Raw genomic sequence first — 21,289 nt, forward strand, 5'->3', positions numbered from 1 at the left:
TAAGTTAGGAGAATGAAGTAGAGTTTCACATGTTTCTTTATAAAGGCGTTCCATGAGAAACTGACTTTTGTGAAGAACTCTTGTCTTTCTCCAATGAACTCTCTGTCTAGTGAAGATTATTATACTAATAAATAATCTTTCTACGTGAGTTTTTTCCGTTATTTATTGTGTACCAATATGTCTACTCACGGTTTACCTCTTTTAAAACTTAGGAATAAAATATGATGAAGTACTGTAATAAAAACAGGAACAAATTAATTTTACATATAAAGTACGTGATTTCATGTGTTGGTGACCAATTCGTACATCCTTTATTTCTTTCTCCCCTTCAACATGAATTGAACTATTCTTGGAAATCTGCCAGACTGGGTTCTATGAACTGGGGCATACAATACTTGCATTTAATGAATGCAGAAATGAAGAAAAAATGTATACAGTCATCCATGCTTTATTGTTCATGTGGTATTTGGCAGATAATTTTATTATGTTCTTGAAACATCGTGACTTTGGAGATTTTCTGATAACAACCAGCACATTTGTCACTTCCATCACTGTTAACACAAAGTAAAACAGTATGTCTGTCTTTAGATTTTTTCCTGCCATCACAAGACTCTCCTTTAAGAGCCAAGGTTCTATCAGGAAGGATGTTGTAAAAGAGTCCTATGTCACCTGCACTGTAAATATCACGTGGTTTGTAGCCCTCCAACAAAGATGGCATTATATCCAGCCACATTTCCATGCTTTTACTGTCCACTGTAATGCTTTCTTCAGCTAACTTTTTCTATACTAAGCCAAGCCGGTCTTAAACCTGTACTCTTCACGTGGTACCTACTGGTACCACGCGAAGAGTACACTTTCCAACTTGGCAAATGTTGACTCCTTACCTGTTTTCCTCATCTTACTGGCATTACATTTTTCTGTCTGCTCTCAGATTTCATTCTTTTTTGCAAATATGGAGTTTAGTGTGCTTAGAGCCAACCCCAGATGTTTGGCAAATGTCAACATGTTTCTCTCCAGGATTCTTCTCTACCTCCTCTATTTTCAACTGTTAGTGCAAAGTTCTCACTTGCTTTTCAAGTTAGGATGCGGTCCATGGATAATAAAATAAATAACAGGAAACAAAGGAAATAAAACAATAACAGGAATAAAATATGATGAAATACTGTAATAAAAACAGGAACAAATTAATTTGTAAATGGTTAAACTAGGGTAATAGATGAAACTATGAAGCACACGAGAATGCACAGAACCACTTACAATGAAGTAAAGCTCAAAAATGATGTGCTCATACCCATCCATGATGAAGTGTTACTCTTGACAACAGTGTTGCCAAGCCTTTACTTAGTCCAAAGAAAAGGATGAAGAGCAAAGAGTACATTATTTCAAAATTAAAAAAAATTTATATCCATGTGTGGGAAAATATTATGTCAGGACCATGATTTGTAAACAATGACATGATAAAACAACAGTATGAGGATTGACAGAGCAGGGAAACAATAGTGTTATTTATATGAGCAAATTCCAGAAACCAAAAAAAGGCAGAGGAAATATGCAGGAAAACAAAGATAACAGGAATGATGAATCAAGGTTTCACTGTAATATTTGATACTGATGCTAATGCTGAATTCAAAATTTATTTTGAGACTGAAAATGCATGGGTTTCCTATTTGATTACACCACAAAAATCTAAAGAATTATTGTTTTGGTGTAATCAAACCTTAGAGATTCAAGTGGCAGACTCCAAAGCAAACACAGAGAAGGAGACCATATCTCTTAGCTAGAGAGACATGCAGTGAAGTTATTCATAGAAAAATCAAAACTCCATGTAAATACCAATCTACATATCAAGGTTACAGATCTGGAACCTACCAAATCTCAAAAGGAAAAAAAGTTTATAAATAATGAATAAGTTATATCTTAGCACAAAGAATTTACCAAAAAGCCAAAACCTTATCAAGTCAAACCATCCCAACTATATGGAATCCCTAAAATTCACAAACCTACCCCCTCCTTCATCCAAAACTTGATAATATAGACAGTCCCCACCTACAAATTGGCCAAACATTTATCCAATTCACTTCCCCTCCCCACAGGCAATAATCCCTCATTTATAAAAAACTCTCTTCACTTTAAAACATTAATAATAAAGAATCTTATTCTAACAGACTCGGACATCATGGTCAGCCGACATTATTTCACTGTTTATCAATGTACTTTTGGCAGAGATCTAAGACCTTAACAACCCCATTTCCCCTTTGATATATTTGAATTATTCAGATTCACCATTTATTCTGATTATTTTTGGTGGAAAGGAAAAATATACAAATCAGCTAGAAGGTAATGCAATGAGTTCACCTCTTTGCCCCACTAGCGGATTTCTATATAGAACATTTTGAAAACCAAGCACTCAACACAGTTACACTTAAACCAGTAGTTTGGAAACATTACGTTGATAATGTATTTGCTATTTGGCCTTATGCCTAGACACATAGGATACATTTCCAGTGCATCTTACAATAGCCAACTGAAAATAAACTAAACAAATAGAACAAGAAAGTAACATTCTCCCCCCTCTAGATACAAAGTGACATGACTATCTAATGGCACATTATCCTTTTCCATTTATAGAAAATCTACAAATATGGGAAGTTATTTACATAGGTAATCACACCATCACCCATATCAATCAGCAGTATGAAGAATGTTTCTCCAACCTCAACAAGCACGGATATATTAATTTACCAAAGATCTGGACGACAGTCATTCTGAGACCAAACATCTGATTTCTCTAGATTAACTTTATGGTTATCCAGTCCCTGGATAATGTTAACATAACATTAACAGGGTGCCCTCTATGGCACCTTGTTAATGCTAAGTTTTTATTTGCCAAAAGTTGAAAGCACAGGATTATCTAGAATATTATTACACATCGCAGTATTAAAATTCCCCATCACTGGAGCCATGAAAAACATGATACACTCTACCTGATGCTTCTTGTTTGCTCTTGCTGATGTTGCTTGCAGAAGCATTTTGGAACTCAGTAGTGAATGTTTCAACCAAGGATAGACAATTTTTTCATGCCATGTGCTTTGACATTCAGCAGCCCTGTTCTGCGATTTTATGTGATCTAACAGGTCATGATTGTGCTGTTGTTGCTCCTACACATTTCCACTTCACAGTTGATTGGTATAGTTGCAGCACTGCAGAAATTTTCTAAACTGAGTTGAAAGTGGTATCCTATGATGGCACCATGTCAAAAGTCACTGAATTCTTCAATACAGCCTATTTTATTATTAATTAAAATCTAACTATTATTAATGTTTGTATATGATTGCAAGACTCTGTGCTTCCTTTTATACCTGAATGAGCCATATCTACTACTACAAAGAGTGTCCAGATATTTTTGATCAGATAGTGTACTTCTGTAGTGGAATATTTTCTACTGCCATTCTGTAAACTGTTTTTTGTTTTATTTAGTAATCTATCCAAGGAATTACTCCAAATGTCTAAAATAATATATTATATTCAGTTTTCACATCACCTTTATCATTTTTGATTCCTTTTTCAGCACTATTTCCTTTTTCAATAGCCTCCAGAACATTTTGCCAAAAAGGTAATCTGGAGAAATCAGATATTAAGCTTCTACATTCTTACTAGTTAGTATTCCCATTATTAGTATTAATAACCCAAACCATTTAGTTTTTAATACTGATTTTTACTTGACCACACACTGAGTGTAGTTAAGTAAAATTCTTAAAACGCATTGCTTCTGTAAACATTTTTGGTCTGCCTGGTTGTAATCTTGGGCTCTGTGTTATACCTGGATTTCCATTTCTTCGCAGCAGATAGCTTAGCTTATTATGGATTTACAGTAGAGACATTTCCCTGAAATGATATCTAACTATCATTCTTCTCTAAGATGATGTTAGCTCTCTCTATGGACCAATTGTTTAATATTCTTTAATTACAAGATGAAAATGATTTTCAAGCAAACTGCAGATTTCCTTTATTAGACCACAAAATCTACATCTTACATAATCACATCATTTACCGAATCAGAGGGTGTATTATATAACACCCCCCCAATTATGAAACCTATATAATTAGGACAATCTACATATCAAATACAAAATTATAAATGAAAAATTTTATTCTTTAAAAACTGAGTGCATGCTAGCTACAGTGAAAAAAAAATACAGCAGACTGTTTTTGAATTTTTCATGTCAGTTAAAAGGATATGCCAAATGAATCACCAGTTTTTTTTCCTATATTATGTGAAATTTTAAAAATGTCATATGTATCTCGAGTCTTGTAGAATTATAGATTTATTATTGGAAATACATGCTCTTAAAAATAATTTTAATAAATGAAACTGAAAAAAAAAAAAAAACCAAAAAAACGTTTATTTCAACTTTAAAAATTATCTACACGAAAGAATGCAGAAGGCACACGTCACATTCATCCTTAAATATACACTTCACCTCATATACTGCAGATTCCTCAACAATGAATGAAGTTCATGACCTAGAAAACACAAATATAAATTTGGTAGCTTAAATTAAAAGTAATAAAACATAAATAAAAAATTACTACAATACTTAGAAAATCCTGGAAATTATGTTTATCAGAGTTGAACTACAATTTCTATAATTAAACCTAAGCTTTTACAAAATCAGCATAAACCATTCTGACTAGGAAGAAATTCAAAATCAAAACTATGTGATTACTGAAAATAATATTAAATATTTCTACTGCAGATATGATGCCATATTCCTTAATTATGTGAAACCCAACGGTCCATTTGAATGGAAGAAATATGCAAAATCTTTGTTTCTGGCAAATGATTCACAGACTCCAAGAGGTTTGCAAAATGACTGTGACTAAGTTTTATAGTTCAATAACTTTCCCTATGCCAATCACAGCTGATGATGGCAATATCCTTAACCAGATCTTCAAAGTGTGTTAAATGTAACTGAAAACTATATGAATACAGAAACTGTTTTTTTTTCCCCCTCTGCATGAGCAAAAAATGAAAGTAAAGAACCTCAATCAAGAAAAACCAACACTACTATGGAATGAAACTAAATATTATTGAGCTGATATATTTTTTTTTTTTATTAAAAAAAAATTAACCCTTCACATACAGGGTGTTCGGGATAAATTTGACATATTTATAATTAATTATATTTTTCCGTAAGTTACATGTATTAACACACACTTCTCTTCATTTAAAAGTTTGGACCCTTCTTCATTCATATACAAGATGTCAGAAAGGATGGATAGCTGGAACCCACCTGAATCATGGAAGAGAATAACTTGTATCATGATGATTCGTGCCCGCCATCAAAATAAGGATATTACGACTGCTGCCCAATGCTCCCTGAATACAGTAAAAACAATCAGGAATGAACTAGAGACTTGCAATGGTGACTACGAGGATGTAGCAAGAAGAAAGATCCCTAGCAGACGATCTGATTGCGTTCGTACAGCAGAATTCCTCGCAAATCTGCAGGAACAGGTGTTGAAGAACCCTGGCATTGGAATTCGGGCTTTGTTCGTGGAGTTGCTAACTGTAGTCAAGCCCTGGATAACAAGGGTAGCCAATGGTAGGCCGTATGTATGGCAGCAGGATTCGGCCCCTTGCCACACCTCTGGGAAAAGTCAAAAATGGTTGTCTGAAAATTTCTACGACTTCACCAGTCCAAATGTTTGGCCTCCAAACTCCCCAGACCTTAACCCCATGGATTATTTTGTATGGGGCGCAGTTGAAAAAGACACCAATCGCACTTCCAGTAATACAAAAGCCCAGTTAATGGATAAAATTAAAACAGTTTTTGCGGCCCTTCCCAGGGAGACTGTAGCATCAGCTTGTTCGAGGTTCCGAAGCAGAATTGAAGCTGTGATCGATGCTAATGGTGGTTATTTTGAGTAAATCTTGTTGATAGTATTGTAATTAACTCTGCCTGTAATGTTTTTTTGTCAATTCATTAAATTTAATAGATACAAAGAAGATTTTCTTTTTCCTTACGAAACTGTCAAATTTATCCCGAACACCCTGTATATGAGGTTGTGAAACTATGGTACACCAGTGCCTTGTATGAGTAGTTAAGAAGAAAGAGGGAATCTATATATTTTTCTTGAACAGCTGTTCCAAAGAACGAAGATAGATGGAATGTAGGAGGAGCATAAGTTGGTTCAATAAGTTTGGAACTGAAATGCAAATTGATGCTGAATAACAACTGTTTTTATTACATAAAAATGCACAGTGTATCCACAGTACAAATCAATTTATTTTAATACTGTAAAATTTCTGAAAAAATCATGATGCTCTTAAAATTGCTTAAAGTAGAAAAGAAAAAGCTAAGCTATTTATGGCAATGCAAACCCTTTGTAACAATGAGGCTTAAAAGAGACTGCTTCATTGCCATAAATAGCTTAGCTTTTTCTTTCCTACTTTAAACAGTTTAATTTTAACCACCAGTTCTGCAGGCTCTGTGGCTATTATTCTCAGGATAAAGAATAATAGCCAGGATAATCAATGACAGAAAAGTGATGGAAAATATTCGAAGAAAATACAATCAGGAACATATATATATATATATTAATATGTGAAGTGGAAAAAGTCTTGAAAAATCTGACATGTGGAAAAGCAGCTGGAGATGACCACAAATACTTAAATAAATATAGAGAATTATGATTATAATTGAAATTTTCATAAAATGTTCATAATTCAAACTAGCTTCTCTTCTTTAACTTCATAGATTTAGCAGGAAGGGAAGCTGGACTAGTTTTCAGTAATGTTCTAACCAACAGTGGCCAGTGAAAACTTTAAGTGGGGATGTTGCATATGCAAAATAAGAAAAACTAATTCATTTTTTCCTAATCAGTAACCAATTTATTAATAAGTAATTTTACATATTAAAAAAATTTGCTTTATTAAAAATATTATTTGAAAATAAAATCCATTCGTCTATTTATGCCTTGACAAAATTTTTCAATAACCTTTCCATTAAAATTTGTAATTTGCAAAATCATGTTTTTTCAATTGAAAATTCAGCCATCTATAATAAATAAATAATTATGTTATTGTAAAAGAATAAAATAAGATTTACCAAAAATATTTCACTCTCACCACGAACACACACTAATAATAAAAGTTTCATATCCCACAGAAATAACATGCGCAAGCATGATTTATCTGTAGAGACACTGCTCGTTGAGCAGTGTAGGATTCACTTGTTACGTGCAGTGACAAGTGCAAACAAATATTGGCGAGTCTAGCCATAACTGACCGAGCGTGACAACTCTGACACTGCATTAGATCGCAGCATATTTGTTTTGTGTAACGGTAATTTTTCAGGTAACAATAATTGAGAAAATATAATTTTCATATTTTCAACACTGACACTTGTCATAATTCAGCCTTGTATCTATAATAAATAAATAATTATATGTTATTTTAACAGAATAAAATTTTACCAAAAATATTTCGCTCTCACCACGAACACACCAATAATAAAAGTTTCATATCTCACAGAAATAATGCACACAAGCATACAATTTACCTTTAGCGACACTGCTCAATGAGCAGTGTCAGATTCATGTTACGTGCAGTGGCAAGTGCAAATGAATATCTAAAGCGTTAATTGAACAATTCCAATTATTAACTATTCAATCAATTTCAAAACATAAGCTGTAACCTTTAACATGTTGTATTGCATTTATATAATGTTGCAAGCATTGTTATTATTTATAAACACAAACAAATTTTAATTTTTTAATTTTTTCATGGGGGGGGGGGGGTGCTGCAGTGTCGAAGTGCTTTTATACAAGCTGCCATTGGTTCTAACATAAATTGTTTACATAAACAATAAACAAAAACCAAAATAACAACAACAAAAAATTATTCTGGGATCCATTTGCAGTCTCTGACTTGAGAGATGCCTTGGAGAAACTAGATATAAATAAATCATGTGGACCAGATAACATACAAGGAATTATGATCAAGCACCTTTCTTCCCTAGCCCTAGATTGGCTACTTCACCTATACAACAATAACCTAAAACAAGGAAAAGCTACAAAAGACTGGAAGACACATTTTGAAGCCTAACAAACCTCAAGACCAACCAGGAAGGTACCAACCAATTTCAATGACCTCAATTCTCAGCAAATTGATGGAAAAAATGATACCCCAACGTTTGAATTACTATCTAAACAAAAATAATATACTACCACATTTTCAGGCTGCCTTTAGAAAAAAAAATCACTCAATAACTGATCAACTTTTCTACTTAACCTAGTCAATTCAAGATAACTTTCAGATCAAACCTACCAAATCCACCACTGCAGCTTTTATAGATTTTTAGCAATGCCTTTGACAAGGTGTGGAGGCAGAAACTCTTTTCCAAACTTTGTCATATTGGAATAGAAGGGAAAGTTCTAAACTGGATTTATGACTTTCTAAGAAACAGAACAATTCGAGTTAGCATAAATAATACCTTTTCCAAGAAAGTGAAAATAAGACAGGGACTACTCTCAAGGCAGCATTTTGAGCCTTGAGAGTAGTCCCAATTTAATTTGTTTAGAAGCAAGGTTTGATCTGAATAATACATTAAGCCTCTCCATATTCCAGATAGTGAAACACTTATCCTTTCAAAAGGACATGAATTCTTTATAGTCCCTAAAAAAAGATTCCATATTTAGATTTTCTTTTTAACATCGAATGGAACTTATTTCACCTCTCCAGTGAAAACGCTAATACTCTGTCCAGAAGTTGCATCCACTCTACTTAAAGCCAAGCTTCCTGCATCTAACATATCTCTGTCTGAAAAGAAAGCTCTACATTCCCTAAGAAGCAACAGTCACCTTGTTATCACTAAAGCAGACAAGGAAAAAGCTAAAGTAATTATGGATTCTTCAAATTATTCTTTTATTACGAGATCACTCAACATACCAAGAACTGGATCATGACCCAACTAACAGGCAACTGAAGAAATTAAATTCCCTTCTAGATGAAGTTAGAAGTTTAGATGCAGAAACCATAGAAGGGTTAAAAATTCATTTTGCAAGACCTAGGTTTTATGGTCTTCAAAAATCCACAAAACAGACATTCCTCTCCATCCTATTGTAGACTGTATAGATTCACCTACTTACCGCATAGTCAAATATTTAGCGAACTTATTGAAATAACATATAGGAAACCTCCCTCTTTTATCAAAAAAACTTTTCAGATTTCTTAAACAAATTAAAAAATGTCTCCTTACAACCTACTGATCTTATGGTGAGCTTCGATGTAAAATCTTTATTCACAAATGTACCTCTCAAAGAGACTTTACAACTACTTACTGACATCTTCCCACAAGATATCGTACAATTATTCGGATTTGTAATACACTCTGGATATTTTTCGTGTCAAAACAAATTCTACAACCAAGTACAAGGAACTGCCATGGGAAGTCCACTTTCCCCAGTTCTAGTTAAGTTATATTTAGAGCACTTAGAAGACATCCTTTTTTCATCTATATACCCTCAACCTTCTTTTTCGGTTAGATATACAGATGACATTTTTGTAGTATGGCCTCAATACAGAGATTCTTTACTTCCTTTTTAGCCAAAATCAGTACTTTATATCCTCGTATCAAATTCACCATGGAAATCGAAAGAGGCAACAAATTATCCTTTTTAGACATCTTTCTCATCTACTCACCATCAGTAAATTTAACTAAATCAGTCTACAGAAAATCCAATTTTACTGGATGTTACATTCTCAAACAATCTGCACATCATCCCACTCAAAAGACAGGAATCAAATGTATTTTAATTTGACGAGCTAGAACTAATTGTTCTATTCCCCATCTTAAATTTACAGAAAGAAATTTCTACTATCAAACATACATGAAATTAAATGGATTCTCCAAAAGGATTACACGACATCTGTTCAACTCCTACAAGCCAAACCAAAACAACAATGAATCAATATGTCCAGTTCCAATCCCATATATTTCCGGAATTTCAGAACCAATTTCAAGAATTTTAAAGAAATATGATGTAATAGCTACTTATATTTCTATTAATAAAATATCCACCTATTTTCCCTCATCCAAAGGTAAACGCTCAACTATGTCTCTTCCTGGTGTATACCAAGTTCCATGTGGCTGCAGTCTATCTTACATTGGACAAACAGGACACTCTATAGAAAAAAAAAAAAGATTACAAGAACATCGATCTTATATTCTTCACAACAAATCCGATAAGTCTGGATTGGCGCAACACGGATTAAAGACAAACCACAACGTTCTATGGTCCAAAACTCGCCGTCCACACAGATGTCGGTATAAATTCAAATGCCTATTTAAAGAGAGTGCTGAGGGATTGGGGGGGGGGGATGCTTAAGGGTCAAAGCTGTATAACTGAGAGGAGACCTCCACATAGCCTTTAAAGGAATGCGGAGAACCGACCAGGGCTGATGACCTAATGTCCAATCTTCACTTTCTCGTGGTGCACCCTGTTGGGTATCTACCCAGATATCGAATGAACGAGGATGGGCTGGCAATTTGGGATTTAGCTGACCAAACTGTATTCTTATTGGCTTAAACCAAAACACAAAATGATGGTACAATATGACAAAATTTCATTCCAGCTGGGGCATCGCCCGTTTAAACAAGGCCCCCATTGTTTTTGCCAGGGAACAAGGGTGAACAGCGAAAAGTCAGCTACTGCAACAAATCGGAAAACACACCCCAACTCAACATCACCAGAGTTAAAGATTGGTACTATCAACATAAGAAGCCTGAATAGCAAAGAAATGGAGCTAACTGAGGAATTAGATAAGTACCAAATCGACATAATAGGGGGTGACTGAAACAAAAAAGACAAAAACCGGTGAGATCTTTCTGAGCAATAAATACAAAATGTTATATTCAGGCAATGACAATCAAGGAAAAGGAGTAGCCATAGTATTCAACACTAAATACAAGGCTAATCTTGAATGGCAGGAAGTCTCAAGTAGAGTGATGTGGGCAAATATGAGAATTGGGGAACTAGAACTGGCGATCTAAATAGCAGAGTAGGAAATCATTGTCAGACATACAAAAATATATGGGAAAATTTGGAGAAAAGAGCAAAGCTAATAATAATAGCAAACTCCTGTTGGATTTCTGCTCAGGACATGGACTGGTTATTACTAACACCATTTTCCAACATAAAAATGTGCACAAAATCACATGGAGAGAAGAGGCAAGGAATAAGAAATTCTCATTTACTGTTATTGATGATAGTGATGTTTTCTCCCTGGTGCAGGACACCAGAGTGTACAGAAAATTTGAAATTGGAAGTGATCACTATTAAGTCTTGAGCAGGATAAAACTGAATTTCATATTGGAAAGAATAACATGTAAGAAAGTTTTAAAGCGAATAAAAGTTGAGCAGCTCTCAGATGTGAACTGTAGACTAAAATACACAAAGATTATTAAAGCAAAAATGAAAGAGTTTGAAAACAGGATCCAAATCTTGGAGATTCAGTGGCAAGCCTTGAAGAAAACATTGATTGATTCAGCCAGAGAGGTATGTGGTGAGGTTGTCTGCAAGGATAAAAAAATGGTGGACACAGGAAGTTAAAGAGGCAGTGAAGGAAAAGAAGAAAGCATATCAAACGTTCCTTGCAAATAAGTCAGCTTGTGCTCTTAGAGAACACAGAAAAAAATGTAAGAAAGCTAAACACTGTGTAAAAACTAGCTAAACAAAAGTCATGGGAGAACTTTGGCAAGAAAATAGAAAATAAATATCAAGAAGGTGGCAAAATATTCAGGATGTTGTTGAAGAAGCTCAGATGTGGAGGAAAGAGTGCTGTAAAAGGAGTTAGAGATGACAAAGGTGACATGAAAACAGGAGAAAAAGATATCCTTGAAGTATGGAATAATTACTGCAAAAAATTGCTAAATGAAACAAGTATTATAGCACAGTGGTAAAAAAACATTCAACAGGCATACAGTCAGGAATGCACATCCATACTTGAAGTAGAAAAAGCCATGAAAAGCTTGAAATGGGGAAAGGCAGCAGGAGTAGATGATATTTAACCAGAAATGCTCAAGTATGGTGGTATAAAAATCTTACAGTGGCTGCACTGCATAGTTTTCAGAAGGCCTGGACAGAGGGACGAATTCCCGATGATTGGAGTAGAGCTCTCATAGTACCCATATATAAAAAGAGAAATAAAACAGAATGTGAGAATTACAGAGGTATTTCCCTACTGAGTGTTCCTGGTAAGATTTATGCAAGTATACTTGAAAAATGGTTGAGAATAATTGCGGAAGAAAAGCTCGGTGAAGAACAAGCTAGATTCAGGCCAAATAGAAGCTGTTAGGATCAGATCTTCACTTTATGACAAATAGTTGGGAAATCATGGGAATATAACAAAGATCTGTATTTAAGTTTTGTCGATCTGGAAAAGGCACATGACAAGGTGCCAAGATAGAAGCTATTCAATATGCTACAGTTATATAGTGTCAATGGGACATTATATGAAGCAATACTTAGTCTTTATTTGAGTTGTAAGTCAGCAGTTAGAATTGAAGGAAGTACAGGAAGATGGTTTAATGTTAAATCTGGTGTGAGACAAGTATGTACATTATCTCCTCTGTTATTCATTATCTATATGGATCACATTATGAAGGAAAGTGGTATTAAACATGATATCAAAATTGGAGATGTTAATGTCAGCTCTTTGCTTTATGCAAATGATGTTATACTTCTAAATAAATCTGCTACAAGTCTGCAAGATTCCCTAACTAAATTGAATAACTGTTGTAGTAGATATGGTATGAAGGTCAGCAATAAAAAGACAAAGACGATGAAAATAGGCAGAATCGTTGAAAATGTCAACTGCGTTGTGAATGGAGAACCTGTGGAACAAGTAAAACATTTCAGCTACTTAGGCACGATTTTTAGTGAAGATTGTAAATTAAATATGGAAATAGACAACAGAATCAACAAAGCTGGTATGGTAGGAAGTCAATTGAATAAATTCATATGGAATAAGAGAGAAATTAGTCGGAACACTAAATTAGCTGTATACAAGACAGTGTTCAAACCAGCTTTAACTTATGGATCTGAGAGCAGGGTCAGAAGCAAAACACTTGACCAAAGACTAGAGACCGCAGATATGAGAGTCCTGAGAAAGATTAGAGGCATGAACAGATGGCATCAATAGCAATACCATATTAAAAAGAAGGATATTAGGAAAGAACCTAACATTGTCAGCATCCAGGAATGCGCTAGCAGAGCTAATCTCATGTGGTATATTCACTTAAACAGAATGGGCGAGGAAGACCAAGATATATGTGGATTGATATGGTACAAAGTGCCTTAGACGATAGAAATATAAGATCTGATAATGTTGGAGTCTTGACAAGTAACAGACTGATTTGGAGGAAAATTGTAGATAGGAAGTTAGTAATGATGTAAATTTTCATGTAGTACTACCACATCCTGTACATCCCTTGAGGGTACATGGCAGGAATTTGATGATGCTAAGGGCTTACTTCACTGCCCTAACCTGAATCGTAATGACTGTCTATCTATGTCAAAAATATGGGAAATTATGATCAGAATAACACATTGATTATTATTTTTTTAATGAAGACCTTCTAGATACTAGATCTGTCTAATGATCTTTAGTATGATTTTATAAATTAAGTTTTTTGTATGACAGTAAATTATACATGTCACTATTCTTCACTCTTATGTTTACCTGTCTTCAGTGAAATGGTATCGTAATTAATGATATAACATCACGTGGCTCGTTCTAATTTTTAATGATCAATTGTTGTATTATACCTTGTAAAAAACTGTTTTCTGTCTAGCCACTGATGATAGTTTATTTTCAACCTGAAATATCTGGCAACATATTAAATATACTTTTCTTGTGCTAACATGTAAATAATTCTTAATTTCATGTCACAAGTTTCTCTCAAAAATAGCACCACTGCTTAGCTCAATAAGCTTCAGAAGTAATTAATGGCCAACTTCTCTACCTGAAGAGCAATCAATTAATTAGTGATAACCAATCTGAATTCTACCACTCTTGTTTCATGGCAGATCTAGTTTCCCTTATCCATTGTGGGGTACAAGCTACAAAAAAGTTTGGAGAAGCTTATGCATTTGCTCTTGATATTTCCAAGGCATTTAACTGAGTCTGGCATCATTACCTTATGGCAGGGGTTCCCAACCTTTTTGTTTCCTAGAGCACATACTAAAATACCGGTAGGGCGACGGGCACCATCTACTTTTTCAAGCAAATTTTTTGAATTCATTTGTTAAATGAATTCAAGTTTACATTATAATCAAATCTTTTATTACTTAAAAGTTTACATTATATAAAAATTTAAATATATATATATATATGTAAGTTAGTGTGATCTTTGGCATTGCATTTCATTGGCTAGTGCTTCATAATTAGGAGAATATGATGATATTCTAGTTCTTAAACTGGAATGAACAACTTCGAATGCACGTCTACTTTACATTGTATGCGTTTAATACTCATCATGTGTCATTAACGCATGTCATATAGCATGCCGTGAATTGCTGTGTGATTATTTCAAACTATACGGCACACACAAATTGGTTGACGGGCGCCACGGTGCCCACGGGAATAGGGTTGGGAACCCCTGCCTTATGGTCACCCTCCTGCATTTTGTGAATGGACTGCAAGCTTCCTCTCTAGTTATTCATTCCATGTAATGGTGAATGGTTTCTCAAATTCCATCCATTTGCTGATCACAGTATTATTATCCACCCTCCCCTTTTTTTTTTGAGAAACTTAGTAGTGCTCAAGTTTCAAGATCTATAACTAATTCCTTAAAACTGATCTTTTCACTATATTCCCAATGAGGATGAAGGAATCTAGTGAATTTGAATGCTACCAAAAACAATTCTCTGGAAGAAATATTGTTTCAGTTCCTCTTTTTGATAATATTCTGTTCACCAGTCAAGATCAGTCTCATTTTCTCTTCTTAGACTGACTTTTACATCCAGACTATATGAACATCACATCCATAGTCTCCTAAGCCTCTGGGTAAACTGGAATTCTTTTTACATTCAAAACACTACTTCTCTCCTGTGTTGGCTATAACTCCCAAGTCTGTTGAACCCTAGAATATTTTTCTCACATTTGGGTGATGCACTCAGAAATTGCTTCCTTCAGTATGATTGTATCTAAAAGAGAGCAATCTGTTCCATAGATTACACTGCCTCCCTTTGTGTAATATCTTTTTTTATACATATTTTTATGGGTACATCTCCACCAAACTAAGGGAGGTGTCAAGTAATATAATTACTTGGCAAGAAATTATATTCGTTTTAATGCTTGGACTAGTCTAGTTTGTATACAGAAGCTACTGATTTCATAACAATTGCTTCAGTATCGCATAAACCAAAAATATCATGGAAGAGTCACTAGCTATACTGGTTTTGACCATTATTAAGGTCTCATCAATGCGAGCCATGCCCAGGAACATACCAAGGTTAAACCAAAGCAGAATTCTGAGGCAAGTGATGTAAAGTCAAGAGCCTGTATATACAAGTAGACTTGTGAAGATATTTCACACACAAACTTTATGTTTATGCTCGGGTAAAGGATTAAAATAATAATATAATTTCTTGTCAAGTATAATAAACTATATAAGCCAGTGCTAAAACTTCCTACAACTATCTCTGATCCTCAGCATTTAAAAATATAATAATACACCATTTTACTGCTTGTATATTGAAAATATAAGAATTCTGCATTGATTCAAACTTGGTATCTTCCTGGATATCATTCCCACTGATGAGAGATTGAAATTATTCTTGGTAGTGGCCCATCCCATAATGCCTTTGTATTATGCTATACTGAAGCAATTAATGTGAAGTCAACAGCCTTATATACAAGTACACTAGTCACGAAGATACTTTAAGGATCGAAAGGAGGATATAATTTCTTGTCAAGTATAACAAATGTGTAAATCTGCCACCCTGGTTGGCCGAGCGGTTAGCGTATTCATTCTCTATCCAAAACACTGCAGGTTTGAATTCCACCGTGGGCATAGATGTTTATGATTGTCTCTGAAAATACTAGTGGTGGTAGATGGCGTTGGTGTAGTTGTGGTTCGTTGCAGTTGATGGATTGAGTGGACAGAGCTGTAGAGTAGGTGCTCTCCCTCAGTGAGCTTTTGGGCTCCCTGGAGGTGTTACATAACAATAACAACTATGTCTCTAACTAGTTGTACATTTCTGATATACTCAACCAGCCTGTCTGGCCTACATAACAATTTGGTAACCACAGTATGTCACAAACTCTTGGCTTCTTTTATTGGTAGATGAAGTTAGCTTGGGAAATCACAAAAAAATTGGTGGATACTTTGTTTAGAGGCCTGAAGGCATCTTCTGTGTTCTATGTTGTGTTGTTGAAATAATAAATCAGTTGCCTCCAAGACTCTTATTCTAATCAAATCTTTAATGTAAGGTACATTAAAGGTCTCATCATCATCGAGGTGCTATCACTCATCAAGTGATAGCACCTCGGCAGTTAGTTTTTTTTAACTACTGGATGCCTCTCTGTGTTTACTGCAAGATGTTAATGCTGGTTTTGCATTCTTTTTAATTATGATATCCTTTAAATATTCAATTCCTGGTTTGTCATATCATTACTTGATATAGCATATATGCTCCGACTCTCAGGGCACTAAGTGGTGTATGTCATGACACAGTGGTATCTCTCTATGCTAATTTTTTTCCCTATATATTGCATATGCAGACTTGTTTTATTGGAGATTAATGCCTTCATAAAAAAGGAACATCGTGTTGTCTTATCTTCTAGTTCCAAGAGTCAAACTAATTCTAGGATATGAACTGTGTAAATAGGATATAAATTCTTTATCACTCTACCTTACATAAAAAAACATGACTGATAGAAGATTTCAGTTCTTCATGGCTCCACCATGCTAACTAGCCTTGTAATTCTTTTATTTATTTAGTTATTTCCCACACTACTAAAAGTGCTCTAAGCCAGCGCTTCCCAAACTGTGGGCCGTAGGTTTTGTTGAGGGGGGCCGTGAAATAATGAAAACAAATTTAAAATGTTTTAAGACTAAGTAGATTTTTTTATTTTAAAAGAAATGTATTTAACTTTTATTATTATTTTTTTTTGTTATTTTTTATATTTTAATGGAAAAATTCACACATTGGTGTTGGTTCACAAACTTTGCTTCCTGCGTATTTCGGCGCTTAATGAATATTAGTAAATATTGCTTATTCATATGTTTCATTTCAAAGCAGTGGTTAATTGTATTTACTTCGAATGCTCACCAGGGAAGCTCCAAATCTTCCTGTCCCTTTCATCACGCATTCGTAATCAGGGACTGTTGATATTGACTTTATATACATATCAAAACTCATTTTATATTATCACTGTCATCCGAGCTAGTTTTCTGTTACCAATAAAAGTTTCGCATATACTTCACACATGAAAAAAAGCTTAAACAAGTTCATGTGGAGAGATAGTAACTCGCTTGCAGTGGTAAACAACACCCATCCCTAACAGCCACTATACTGCAGAGGCAATAAAAACAAGTACTTTTATTATGCCAGTGAATAAGGTATGAAGAGTCTGTGTAATATATTTCTCAACAAATAGCGCAATTAGAGACAACTGGGATAAAAACACACTAATTAATGAATCACATGTCCCCTCACGGAACATGTGATTCAGTCTATACAGCATAGTTTCTATACAGAAACTATGCTGTATAGACTGAAACAAAACCATATGTGCATGGGCAAACACAGTATCTAACTAAAAACTATTGTTATTAATTAGATGTGTGCGAGTTCGATTTCTCAAGGCAGCAATAAAATTCAACCGAACATGTTAAAATTCGTAAAAGTGTTAAAACTAAGTAATATATATATATAATGAATGTTATGGCAGTTTCACATATGGAATTCGGTTGAAGAGAGTTAGCATTTCAACTCAATTGTCAGCTATGCTTTTATCTTTCGGTTGCGCGATCTTTTGTTAATACCGCACCAATCATATGCACGTTTTAATAACCTGCCTTTGCTGTCTGTTTCGCGTTAGGCTTAATTAACTTAAAGGGAGAAAAGTCACAAAAGAGAAAAATGTTCCTGGTCTGGGGATTCCCTTATTCAGGTAATATTCACTAATTTCATGTTATCAGTCTGTGGTGTGCCAGTATCGGTAAGTGGTGATATTATTTGATCTATTCTACGTTAAAATATTTAATCCTGAGATGGATAAGTGACTGATAAAAAATAAAAAAAATTCTCTCGAATAATCAGAAGCAGAAACAGACTCAAAAAAAAAAAAGGACAGTATTTCATATTTTACCAGAACAGCCTGCATCGTCTGCAGAACCAAATGGTAAGAGGCAAAAATTGTAATATATGCATTTGATTTTTGCAATATTCGCTGTGTATGTTTTGTATTGAATATAAATACAATAAATATTATAATAATATATCTCTCTATTACGATTTTTTTCGAGGAGGGCCTGTGAAATATTTTCATTTTTGCAAAGGGGGCCCTGACATCCAGAAGTTTGGGAAGCACTGCTCTAAGCAGCTATGATGAGTTACTTTTATTAGTTCATCATTAATCTGAAATACCAGTCTATTAGACTTCTAATAAAACCAGAAAAAACATTTGAAAACCATTTTTTTTTTTTGTATGAATTACACTTTTCCTTATTAAAAGAAGAAGGGCTGATAACAAGTGCATTATTATGTGCAATAATCCTAATTTGTTTTGAAGATTATATATAGAGCAGGGATTCTCAACTAAGTGGTTGAGAATCCACTCAACCACTTAGTTGATTAAGCAATTCTCAACTAAGTGGCTCACGTACTACCAATGGTACGTAAGCCACTGCCGGGTGGTACGAAAACAGAGTATAAAATAAAAGGGTAAATTAACATATTTTTTTTTTACTCGCAACGAGTTGAGAATTAAAAATGTATGCACAAATATTTAACAGTTCTACTAAAAATATTTCATGCAACTAAATGAAAACAAATAGATTTTACATTATCATTAAAAACTTTTGTATAATAATATACAAAAATAATACGGAAGTTCAATTTGAATTTAATAAGTATTAATCAAATGACAATGACAGAAAGTAACTTGAATATATTTGATCGGACAACAATGGGAAACAGTTTGTCCGTTGTCGTTTGTTTAGCTGCGAGCAGCAGTTACAGTTAAGAAAGTAGTTGTGTTAGATTACTGTTTTTGAATGCGAGATTTTATTTGTGAAATTGTCACATTTATATGTAGTTTGTGCCAGAGGATAGAAACCGGAACATGAATAAAGTGGTTAACGAGTGGGTCCTCAAAAAGATTGAAGGGAGAAACGAGTGTAAGTAGGGGGAAACAATTCTTCTCTGCCAGAAGCCACTACCTCCAATCCTAACCAACCGACGGAGGATATTGCTGTACAAGAATGCAACAAAAATCCCCATACAGCACAACGTAAATACAATCTTAGTTATTTATCATATGGTTTCACATATATTGGAGAAGAAACCGCACCTGTTCACCAGTATGTGAATTGTTATGAAACGCTATCAAAACATTCGATGAAGCTTTCCCTTTGTTAAAAAGTTGTTCTATCGATTTTTTTTCTACTTTTTATATCTTTATTCTCAATTTGTTGTTTAAATCTATCCTTTCTTCTTTAAACCTTCTTCTATCAAAATCCTACCAGCTGCTCTATTGTTAAATATCTTATTTTTATATCTGGGATTGTTTCCTCTTCGGATACTGGCAAATTTATATTTTGCTGTGCCAGCCGGTATCCTATAGCAGAAAAGATCCTTGCTCAGGGATACAATACTAGAGTCTGAAGATTACCTACACAAAATCTTATTTTAACTGCCGTATAGATTCAGATTATTGCAGTCGTGACCTAAATCTATATTTTATATCCACTCTCTAAATCCTTCCTGCCAAAATAGGTTCTATTTTTATAAGTGGTAATTTGGAATTGTAATCAGGCATGACACAGGTTCAGGAAAATATGACATGTTTATTGGAATATCTAAAACACAATACAAACTCATACACTTAATTATGTTGAATACTAAATAAACTCGAACTAAGAGATTAACACATTCGAACTAATTAATTATGTTCAATACTAAATAAACTCGAACTAAGAGATTAACACATTCGAACTAATTAAAACTTATAAGGCATGCTAAACACAGTAATTACACATTGGAATATAAATCAAATGATAATAAGTTAAGCTAAATTCTTTCTAGCAGTATTACTCGTAAGAACAAACTATCACCATTCGAATGTTACTGAGACACTTAATTCTACCTTTCATATCGCATCAAGTTAATCCTATCACATACAAGTTACAAACGATCTCTCCTAAACAATTCTAGTTACTCACAAACGAGGTTAACTTTCTAAATAGTGGTTGTCCACAGAGTTCCTTACTATAAAGTTCTTAATTTCACAATCGTAAACAATCTTCTTTCTTCTAATGAACATTCACACAAAATTAGAGCAATAGCACCTTACCGACTTTTTTCCGCGTCGTTCTGCACCACGTTGTTTGTCTGGATATTTCTCATCTATTTTGGCTGTCTATACGCCAATGTAGGGGTTATGCTATCTTCATTCTTTCTGTCAGAAATGGACTCAAAATCTTTGTGTTTCAGGAACAACTCGATGGGGCTTTTCAGTGACTTTTCAATGCTAGAACTGGAATTTTTACCTTCAGCTTTCCAGAGAAAACTGGACGATTTGTCAGCAAAATAAAAACAAATATCCTAATTTTCAGGATTTAACACGAAGGTTCTGGGGGCATCTTATGAAGTCAGTTTAAGAATAGCTAAGGCAGGAAAACCTCACACCATCGGAAAATCATTAATATTACCAGCAGTTACAGATATGGTTAGAATAATTTTGGGGAAAAGGCAGAAAAACAACTTGAAATTATTCCATTATCCAATGACACAGTATCACGAAGAATTTCAGATTTGTCTTCAAATGTTAAGGAGCAGTTAATAGAAAAAGTTCTGGCTAGTAAACATTTTTCCATACAACTGGATGAAACTACTGACATTACCAGCATGGCCAATCTTCTTACGTATATATATGATTTATAGATGGGAAAACAGTGAAGGAAGAGTTCTTGTTTTGTGAACTACTACCTGCTCGAACAAGCTCAAATGAAATATTTTCGAAATTAAACCAATTTATGAAAATGAATGATAC

At 34.2% G+C, this 21,289-nt stretch overlaps 1 protein-coding gene across 2 annotated transcripts in view; it reads right to left on the reverse strand.

The window, feature by feature from the left end:
* Window positions 1–4,385: 4,385 nt before the first annotated feature.
* Window positions 4,386–21,289, reverse strand: part of LOC150109502 (NEDD8 ultimate buster 1-like) — a 261,500-nt gene continuing 244,596 nt past the window's right edge. For both annotated transcript variants that reach the window (XM_090408663.1, XM_090408656.1), the window contains exon 18: window positions 4,386–4,524. The gene's annotated coding sequence lies outside the window, so the exon portion shown is untranslated. The remainder of the gene's footprint in view (window positions 4,525–21,289) is intronic.

The sequence above is a fragment of the Typopeltis vanoorti genome, chromosome 2 (genome assembly GCF_054136105.1).
Source record: "Typopeltis vanoorti isolate ZY-2024b chromosome 2, IOZ_Tvanoo_1.0, whole genome shotgun sequence".
Classification (NCBI taxonomy): domain Eukaryota; kingdom Metazoa; phylum Arthropoda; class Arachnida; order Uropygi; family Thelyphonidae; genus Typopeltis; species Typopeltis vanoorti.